The sequence below is a fragment of the Oreochromis niloticus genome, linkage group LG19 (assembly GCF_001858045.2).
Source record: "Oreochromis niloticus isolate F11D_XX linkage group LG19, O_niloticus_UMD_NMBU, whole genome shotgun sequence".
NCBI classification, from domain to species: Eukaryota; Metazoa; Chordata; class Actinopteri; order Cichliformes; family Cichlidae; genus Oreochromis; species Oreochromis niloticus.
Window position 1 is genome coordinate 25,890,994 of NC_031983.2, and position 11,217 is coordinate 25,902,210.

The following is an 11,217-nucleotide window of genomic DNA, read 5'->3' on the forward strand; positions in this document are numbered from 1 at the left end:
ATGGCTTGTTAACTGAAGGGCTGATTGATGGAGGCAGGAATGTGAGATCCTGGTTCCACCACACATACGTATTTTTTAAGAATGATCTTCATTGTGTGTGATAATAAATATGTGTCCATATGAGTCAGGTGGCCCTATTTTCTTGCCCTGCTGTGAGTAAGTAAAAAAAGTACATTTTATTTGATGTGTTTTCAAGTTGTTAAAGGGTTTAGTTAGCATGAGCAGCTTTTTACTGCAGATGCCTTCCTCAAACGGCATCAAAGGCTAATTTGGGTCAAAACCTCTATGCTGAGTTCTAATATATTATTCAGTATGGTAGAGTAGGCTTTAAATTTTGAACTGTGCTGTACACATAGCACATTGCATTTATTTGATTTCTGCTTTTTAATCAAGGTTAAACTGGTTAAACCTTTTAAAATCTTACATTTCTTTTAGTGTTATTTCTGTTCCAGTTATTTTAAATCATCCAAGTTGTAACTAGTTGCTTGTTTACAGTGGCAACACTGCATTATATGATCACATTCGGTAGGGGATTGCTCTGATATTAAAGATAAAGGTACACAGCAAAATCGCCAGTGTCAAATTGACACTGTGAGTGTTAAATTTAACACTAGAAAAGTGTCTATATGTGTCCACTCTTTTGAGTGTTAAATTAACACTTTTCAAAGTGTTATATTTTTAACAATGAGCTAGTGTTATTTTAACACTGCACAGAGTTAAAGATTAACACTGAGTTACACTGACCAGTGTCAAAAATATTCTACACTGGTGTTAAGTGTTAAAAAATTAACACCGAATAGTGTTGGTAGTACTTTACACTAGCCCTGGTGTTTAAAAATTCAACACTGAATAGTGTTAATTTTCTAACACTAACACTAGTGTCAGTCAAATCATTAATACCACCAGATTACAATAAACTCCCATTAATCTCTGATATCTCTACTGCTACAATTAACCCCTAACATCTACCCATTACAAAGAAATACAAGACATTAACGTTCCAAAATACTTTGTATTCTGATACACCACAAATAAACAAGTTATACAAAATTACAGTATGGGACAATGTACATTTTGTCATCAGTGCCATTTGAAAATTGCCTATCATAAGGTCTATAGTACACCAGATCATCTACAGAGATCAGTGCAAAGACATCTAATCCATCCTCAATAACAAATGCATTTAAGTGATCATTGAAATATACTGTTGAAGCCTTACAAGTTAGAAGATAAGCATTGCAATCTAACAATTATATTGACAATCTTACTGAACAAAGGCATCTCATTTTCAACACCAGAACAAACATACATCCCAACTTGATATCTGTATCATGGTATCAGTTGACAAACAGTCAACAACAGATTGTTTTGCATGTGCATGGATGTCATTAACCAGTTCCTCCAATGAAACAACTAAACACTGCACAGTACTTTCAGGAACTCCTGATGATTGTACCTGAGCAATAACAGAGCTGCACATGTTCAGTATTTGCCTTTTTTCAACTGGAACCTGTGTAGTAATTGTCATGGGATGAGCCACATTTACAGGCTGTGAAACAGAGGTTCCATCGTTAGGTACAGGCTCAAAATTATTGATGACCTCAGAGTGAAGACAGTCTCCATGTGCTCGGAGTAAGTGCCGCTTGTAATCAGAGTACGTGCGAAAGATAAATGAACATCCAGGCTCTCCACAGGTCAAACGTAAAAACCTTCCTGGGTACAAACCATGCTGGAACTTCAAATGTCTAAATAACACTGAGCAACTTGTGTGGTGTATCTTGCAAATGTAAGAGATGAACATTTCCAGTCAAAGTGCTGAATAGTGGATATCTTTAAACTGTACAATGAAGACTTCCTCTTGTTTCCCTGACCCGAGGACTCTCCTTCACACTGCCAACATCAATGCCATACACGGTGGTCTGGATGAATGTGTAGAAGTTGTCCAATGGCTTGTCAAAGGACACGGCAAATAAAAAATGTGCCTTGAAAAGTTTTGCCTTGTCAAAACCTGCAACTCCCATCTGTGTCACACAGGGAATAACCTTTTGATCTAGGATAATGTAGAAACTCTGGATGATGTTCTTTCTTTCTCCAACACACAGGACGAATGGCTGAGAGGCCAGCCTTAAGAAAAGCCGCTGTGCTACCTCCCACCTGAGGGAGAGAAAGAAACCAAGTGATTCACATTAAACAAAATTGGTAATCTGATGTTGAGGCATAGCTGCCTGAAATTATGGCAATATTAAAATGTTTCACTCCGCGCGCACAATTATTTTTGTTTCAATGTGTACATTTAGTTTTAATAGAAACAATAACATGTCAGTCCTGCAACACCAAGCCTGTCTGCGACAGATACATCTGCTGCACGTTGGATCACCTTGCCATCTTAAAATATCAGCCCTTGATAATTTGCATCTGTTCTCATCAAAAGAGAAATATACAGTTCTAAAAATCATACCTTGATGAATTTCATTAGGTGGTGAGCAGCATCTGATGTGCTAATCTTTGAAGACTTCCCTCCCTTAGATGTTGGAGGTACAAGTGAAGCAGCAAAAGCTGGCAGCCACCTCGCAGTCCCAAACTACAGAATAGGAATTAAGATCATCACAATTACTGTCATTTAAAGGACCACAGCAGTCATTTTTTCCACGTTATGTAATACCATGATGACATTTTAGACACCCGATAATTTTTCAAATAAGGCAGTTTTCCAGTGCCTTGGTATATAAATTTCTTTCTAGAGACTTAAAATCTTCTGGCCACCACGTGAAGTACATATCGAGTCATAACAATGGTAAGATTACGTAACTTTTTTTGTGCTCAAACTACATTAAATGTCATTTCAGGTTTAACATGTTTGTAAGCTTGTTTTCATACCATACACAAATGAACAGAAACCCAATGTGATTTAGAAAATGGACAGCTGTATTCCAATTTGTAGTAAAGGTTTACCGGTATGGTCTAGTGATATATTGTGTTGTGGGAATTAAGCAAATGCTGTAAAGGCATGCAAAATCTACCATTTCCAACTTACACTTACCACCCTCGTCAGAGTAACGCTGTGCAGAAATGAGCAGCTCATCCAATTCTGTACTCTAAAACAGATTTTTGCAATCTTTGATGATCCTTGGCTTGGTTGGCCACTTTGCAAGGAACTTAGCAGACACTTCCTCCCCAACAAACAGCATTGTGAAGTCTTGGTCAATCTTAAACACAACGTGTAACAACAGAAACAACACATTAACAAGAAAACAAACAAAGGAACCACAAACCTGTCACTAAATCATTTTATGCCTTACCAAGCCAGGTGTATACAGAAATCTTGGGAAAAGGTCCAGGACAGTAGAAGCTGTGGCAGGTTCTTGAACCACTTTTTGCCTATGTTGAAATGTCACCTTCATGTTGTCTTTGACATGTTTCATGTCAGTTGAGTGCCTCTTCCTTGCATTCATCACCTGACAACAGCCTCACATTTGAACACAGGTTGCGAGGAGTCTTGGGGCTGTCTTGAAAAGCTGACTTTGATTTCTTCATCTCTTGTCAGGAACCAGCATATCACCACCTTCCAAGAGTAGAATAAGGTCAAGCATATAACACCATTTCTTTGCAAAATATCTAGCATGTCTAGTCCCTTTAGACTGAGCTAAAATTCATTTTGTTAAGAAAAAACATCCTTGGTCCATCTTTAAGTAGTACAAGCTGTGTAACATGACTGCAATACAGTATTCTCTCAATTATCGCAGGGGTCAGTAGAAACCATATTTCTATTTTATTATATATTTTAAGCCATAAAAACCCTCCCCACTCTCTAACAAACCCTAATATAACCCTGTTATTCATTTTTAGACTAGAAAATGCTTAATTTACCATGAAAAAATTTTAATCTAAAAAAAAGAAAAATACCCTACTGGCTACAGAAATGCGCACTATAATGAAATTCCCATAATTTACAAGATGTAGGGGCCATTATAGTGTAAAAATACTCTCAGGTTACCCTTAAGCATCCTAGTTCACCTAAGGCAGGGTCTCAAACTTAAATGAGCTGTCATCTCATTGGAGGGCCACTTCAGTGTTCAAGAAGTAAAAAAAACAGAAACCACAAAGAAAACACCCACAAATATTCCTGACAATGTAGCGTTTGGTTTGTTTGTTTTTAAATTTCAAATATTGTATAACAAGACAAAACTGCAAATATGAACGCATTTTCCCCCCTCTTACTCTTAACTAACCGATGCCTTTAATTGAACTACCAAATGAACACAATGGTCCTCTCTTTCTGGTCAGACACTTTGCAGCACTTCTGCTGTAATTTTGTTCATATTTAACAAAATAAAAATGCAGAAATAAGTGTACACATTAGTTTTTGACTCTCACTGAACTAACAAAGCCAATCCCTCCACATGCTTGTACTCTCTTGTTACCTCAGCCAGGTCCGCGGCTCTGAACCGTGGTAAAGAGACCTCTGGCTAATACGTCGGGTTGTCGGGCTTGTAGCTTTACTGTCAGCGAACACAGTGTACAGTCGAGTCTTAACAGCTTTCTTACAACCAGGCACTCCTTTTGGCGGCAGTGGTTATTATTATATTTACATGCTTTCTTCTTCCATTTCTCCTCGGTAACAGCTCCTACTTTCTCCCTCTCTCGCGCTCAAACACACAACGTTCTCCCTACAGCACGGACTACACTGCCCATGAGGGCCTGTAACACTCTGCCCTTATTGCCTTCATATTAAATCATTTTTGGTTAATGACCAAAAAAAAAGTCACTTCAAGGGCCAAATTGCATTATACTTCTTCACCTCAATATACAGGCCGCAAGAAGGGGTGACGTGGGCCGCAAGTGGCCTCTGGGCCTGGAGTTTGAGACCACTGACCCTAAGGCTTTGGCAGTTTAATTAAAAAATAAATAAAAGGCATTTAATAAAAACTGTGACATATATTAAGTAATATTCATTACAGTCTGCCAATAGCCAGATTATGCTAAATGAATATTAGGAAAGTAACTGGTTAGGGCTGGGCGATATATCAAAAATTTATCGTTACCGAAATTTATGACTCTCATCGACGTCATTTTGCCCATGTCGGTAAATTCGGTATTTAAAAAAAAAAGAAAAGGCATGTGCAGGTTGGCGATGTTCATGTCCCTTTAAGACGCTGTGCTACGTTACAGACTTGACGGGGTGGAGTCACATGACTCTACTACCTGTCAGTGTTGCCAACTTAGCGACTTTGTCGCTATATTTACCGAGTTTTCAGACCCCCTTAGCGACTTTTTTTTTCTAAAAAGCGACTAGCGACAAATCTGGCGACTTTTTCTGGTGTTATTGGAGATTTATTTATGACGACTTTTTGACGTGAAAGTGGGTATCGCTTTTACTCTCAACAAGCAGCGGGTGCTGCCGCACCTCGCCCGTACCAAAGCGCTCACAGGCGGAGGATAGTCCTCCCCCAGCTGCTATCAGGGCAGACGATGTTCACACCTATGCGTCCGAACTGCAAATGAATCGCGCATGAGCGAAGCCGCCGCTCCCGCACTGACTGTAACGCAGTCAGTTCTTCTTTTACTGTTATGCTGTTTTGTGGATCACGAGGTTTAAAACTACTTATAAACACACACACAAAGTAACTCCACCAGAGTGCCTATTTCGGGTCTTTTTTGCCGGTCCAAGCCCGGATAAAGGAGCAGGGTTGGAATTCTGACTTTAAAAAAAACAATAATTGCTAAAATAAATTTAATTTGTAGTTCTAAATAAATTCTAAATGCATTTAGGACGTTTTTTACTCACTTTATGTCTCTAACACAATGTTATTTCTCTCTCCAACAACGTAGGTTACAATTATATTAGCATGACCAATTATGCAAATTAGGCGATGATGTCATTTAGCGACTTCTGGCGACTTTTAGGACAGCCAATAGCGATTTTCCTTACTGAGGAGTTGGCAACACTGCTACCTGTAACAAGACGAGACACGGGTGAACAAATGGAGGATGATTTAAATGTTGAAGCAGCAGCGACGGAGGTAGAGCTGGTGGAGGAGGAAGAGGAGACGCTTGTTAACAAAAAAAATGCATCATCAATCGTTTGGCAACATTTTGGATTCAACAAGGATGATATTGATCAAAAAATTGTTAAATGTAAACTCTGCAAAAAGACTGTTGCGTCAAGTCAAGGTAACACAACCAACCTCTTCCACCACCTGCAGCACAACCATGTGATTCGTTTGTTTCAACGTTTGTTTTTTTGGCACTTGGGGTGGTTATCGTCCATTTATCGTTATCGAGGTTAACTGCTCAATTTATCGTGATATTGATTTTAGGCCATATCGCCCAGCCCTATAACTGGTACTTTGCAGAGTTCTAGCTAGCAGTAGCCCAGCTAAACAAAAAACAGTTAAAATTCAAATATGACACTTAAAGATGATGTATTTTGATATAAATACTATTTTTTTTACTAGTTATCATGTTACTTGTTCTAACATCAATCTAAAACTTAATATTTAACCGAATAAAACTTACCGCAGCAGCAAGAAAAAATGGCGACCGAAGATTCTGAAATGCGAAGCTCCACAGGAAATGAAGGTGTGGTCTAATTTAACACCCACAGTGTTAAAATGCAGTAACAACTAAAATCGACACCAACACTTTTCAGGAATCAACTCCCGATGTGTTATTTTAACTCGATTAAGTGTTGAACTAACTCGGAACTCTGTTGAATTCTACTAACACTGAAAAATCAACACTGGCATTTTTGCTGTGTAGTATAATTTATTTTGAAGCACATATTAATCAACCTTATACCTTATTTAAGCTGGAGCAAAACTGCAATGCTCATTTTTCATAGCAGACATTTTGACTTGTAGTAGCAAAAACATATGCAACTGCAAATTGTAGGACAGTGAGCCAGCATGCAGTATCAGGAAGCTGAAAAACCCGGCAGCTAAATCCCCCTGATTCATTTTGTTATGATGAATTTGGTGACTCAAATCAGTTTTTGTCTTGCTGTCAAAATTTCTTCCATGAAAAAGTGTTAGCAAAAAATAAAAGCAGGAAACAGGACATGACATGCAGCCTGGGTTAGCCCAAAGGCAAAAAACAGGACGTGTAAATTTTATGGTAAGCTTAGTGCTACAGTAGCTGTTTTAGCAGTTTTCTGTTAAACATGCTGCACATTAATTCTAGGATTCATTCAAATTTTTTGCTACACTTAATATCACAAATGACAGGACAACATCTACTATTTATTCTGTCTCAGATTCCACTGCTAATTACCTACTGTTTACCTGCTAGTCACTAAAATGTTCTAGGGGTTATTACAGAGTTGACTGATAAATACACGGTTCCTTGGATATCCCTGTGCCACCCACAGATAATGCTAAGAGCCCACATGTGACAGGACACATCCAATTTAAATTTACATTGAGTTGATAGAGTTGAAGAGCTCACACCTGGTACTAGATTGGATCGGTTAAAGGAACTATGCATCTGTGATTGGTTATTTTGTCAGTCCACTACACCCAATACTAATCACTAATACAAGCCTCAGTCCAGACAAAACGCAAGAAAATTTCCAACCTCAAGCACCAGAAGCAATATACTGACAGTATCATAGATACAGCTTATTCAGAACTACAGATGTAGTCCCTTTGATATGCACAAGACATTGAAGATTTCCCGACTGGCAAAATATCATGCAGCTAAGGAAATGATCTGGATGAAGCCAGACTTATACTGCATTGTGATATGTGTTTGTGAAATTTGCCTAGCTACCTTTCAGTATGTGGTGGACATTCAGTCGTGTGAGAACTGTGCTGACAGAGCTAAACAGACCAGTGGAACATGCCTGTAACATCCTGCATTTCCCCAAACTGAATCATGTGGTGTGTGAATAACCTGTCACAAAATGCTTCATGAAACTGGGATGTGGATGCAGTTGGAAATGAATTCATCAAGCACCAAGATGCATGAAGAGACAATTTCATTATTAAGTATAAGGCTAATACCAGCGGTGAGTAAAATAACTAGAATACACACTGGTAGAAACATAAATTGGCACCCATGGTATTAAGATGTTGCTTGTAGCAATATCTTTATAGCATTATCAGTAGTGATCATTTATTTGATTAAAAGTGAGTCTTCAACTTGCCTGAGAAACACTGATCAGCTGTATGAAATCTCATACTCACTTCATGTTAAGTTGATTTGTATATGGATATAAAGCTGTCTCAGGAGGAAAAAAACAATGTTAAGTCTCAACAAAAATGCCTAAAGAAGGAAACACAAGAAATAAGAAGGCACAAAAGTACTCATGCAAGTTTCATTTATAATCCTGTATTGTAGCAGCTCTTATGAACATGATAAATCAACATTACACCAACAGCTGTTCATATTAAAATGTTATACATTGTCGCTAGAAGTGGTTGTGACCTGGCACTTTGGAGCTGGTTACTTCGTGCACCGCGGAGGACACTGTTATGATTAAATCCCTCTGCTTGTATTAATCTTCCTATTTATCTCTTTCTTCTGTCGGAGCTTTCTCTCATTACATTTTCCTGTCTGTCCCAATCTACATATTCTGCTGCAACATAAATCAATAACTGCATTGGGACTACAGCACAGATCATATAAAAAGGCCATGATAAAACACACACTGGGGCACACACAGACAGGGGTGTAGTTTAACTATCCATTGTGGTTGTAGGAAACAATGTGCAGCCATAAATCAATAGCAGGTGTGGAGGCAATGAGGCAGAGACTAGGACACCAGGAGGCAGGGTACAGAATAACTGGACAACAGAGACACACAGACACACACCGAGATAGCAGAATTTTGTAGTATTTTTTTGTTATAATTCACGGAAACCATTTTGATCCATCGAAGCTGGTTTTCGCCCAGGGGGAAAGGAGAGGGGGGATCGAGGTGAAAAAAATGTTAAGGATACTTAGGAAATAGTTTATGTTTGTGGACTCTGCTGCCTCAGGGAGACTGACAGGTCAGTGCAGTAAGAGGCTTGCAATAAAATATGCTGACATAATCTTAAATTTGAGTTCTCTGTATACATCCTTGACCTAAAATCATCCATGGCCACAAGGCAGGTCTCCAACTCCTTTTTTTCCCCTCCAGCACCAAATAAATAGAGTCACATTTGGCAGCCGTGTCTATTTGTGTATTTGCTCCTCGTAACGTTGAGCAATAGGCTAAGGTGTGCAATATTGTCCTTTTTTGTGATACATGACTGTCCTTAGGCTTGTTCTGTGCTCCCACGCATACATTTGTGTTCGTTTCCATGTGACATCATTCCTCAATAAGGCTAATTTAAGGTTAAAAATAGACATTTAGACTATTGGTGAGGTGAAGAAACAGGCAAATTAATGTGGCCATTTTCTGCCAGAAAATATCTGTGGGTTTACAGGAGGGTGTATGTGTGTTTCAGAATGCAGCCCACATCACCTCTTTCTCACATTACCTAATCAATATTAACAGCTAACACGACTTATAGGGCCATCTTTCTCTCTCACACACACAAATGCACACACACACTTAGATGACACATAGATGACCTCCAGTACGGGTCCCTCTCGTCCAGGCCGGTTAGCCCCTCGGGGAGGATCAGTGCCAGGCATACATATTCAGATGGCGCTGGAGCTCTGACAGGCCCTGGATGGTGATGGCTTGTGTTGGAACACAAACTCAGAACTACATCTCTTTCCCTGAGGGGTTGTTCTTTTTGATTCACCATCATTCATAAACCTACTGGGCCATCCTATCCAAGAGATTGGTGAAGGTAATGGGGCAGTCACTGACGTCTTAAACTGACATATCGCATTATTTTATCATTAAGCACGTGCCTTTTTTTTAAACAGTGATGTTGGAGAAGCGATGTATTTCACAAGAAGCGGCAGCGTGTTTATCTCTCTTTGGTATAGTATCAGTTAAATGCTTTGTTCTTTTAATTTCCAGTGGAATAAAATGCTGTTTTTAACCACCGTGGTGCAATAATTATGTTGCACACAGTTCTGAATACACCGTATGCTTGGTGTAGCCTTTTTGATCTGTCAGTGCTAAGTTAGGAACAAACTCTAAATGGAGCCCCAGCAGTCTGTCATGGAACTGTGCTACAGCTCATCAGTATCTGGTCACCCTCATGCTGCTCAGCCTGCTGGGTGTACTGTAGCATTGTAGCATACGAAGTTAAAAGCTGTGGAAGAAAACGAATGAATCCTGGCAGGATTTTTAAAAAAGGGCTGGCAGTGTGCAGCCACACTAGCAGCTTTGAGAGGATGCAGTTCAGTGTTGGCTTGAAACGCTAATGCTGCCGTGACAATTCTAACACGCTATGTAGCAGGTGGCATGTCTACGTGTTCACACACAGCATGATTGTCAGATGCAAAAAACCCAGCTGTATATTTCACTACAGTCATTTTACTATTAGCATGTGAAGGAGTACTTCACACTAAGTGCATTAGAGGCTTAACTGTTACAGTTCATCAAATACAAATTTTACTGCACACCTTTTTCGATGTGCAACAGCCATGAATTCATCATATAAACTGTCAAGCGGTACTAGCACTCCAGTCATTAGAGTTCATTGTTTAAGGAAACCTGGATTTAAACAGGTAAAATGTGCAATTTCATCTGAAGGTAAACTGGTGTGCACTCATGTAAAGTCAGCTATTGAAGTAAACAAAGGCTATTTGTGCCAAAGCCTCAAGATTACCATTCACTGTTGCCAAGAGCCTGAATAAAAGAACTAACAAAATCAATAGAATGACCTGCATGCAGATGCAATTACCATGTTGCTTTGAATGTAGAAATACATCGCCTGCAATTTTACTACTATGTCCAAGGCCAAAACAAATGTATAAATAGGAATAAAATGGAGAAAAATTGATAATTTGCCAGGTAATTAATAAAGAGGCAGCATCACCAAAGACAGCAGATCATGAATAGTTCCATCATACTCAAAATTGTTTTTTTAAAATTGTGTTATGCTGCTACTACACTTTAACATACATGAAATTAATAAGTCATGATCAATAAATCATGATTTTTTAATAACAAGTAGCTCTTAGTTTGCTAATACTGCCTACCTAGTTTAGATATACAAACAAAGCTCTTATTTCTTGTATTATTTATCTAATTATTGTTTACTAATCACCAATTAGTATCTGTGTCGCATATCTGAATAATTAATAATAATGTTAATGTTACAGTAACAT

General features: G+C 38.7%; 1 long non-coding RNA gene across 1 annotated transcript; it reads right to left on the minus strand.

Moving 5' to 3' along the window:
* Window positions 1-992: 992 nt before the first annotated feature.
* On the minus strand, window positions 993-6,752 carry LOC109195768 (uncharacterized). Its single transcript, XR_002057286.2, has 5 exons — window positions 6,517-6,752; window positions 3,300-3,562; window positions 3,041-3,206; window positions 2,459-2,581; window positions 993-2,154 (listed from the first exon to the last, which is right to left on the minus strand). It is a non-coding gene; the product is annotated as an uncharacterized LOC109195768 (long non-coding RNA).
* Between the last annotated feature and the right edge of the window lie 4,465 nt (window positions 6,753-11,217).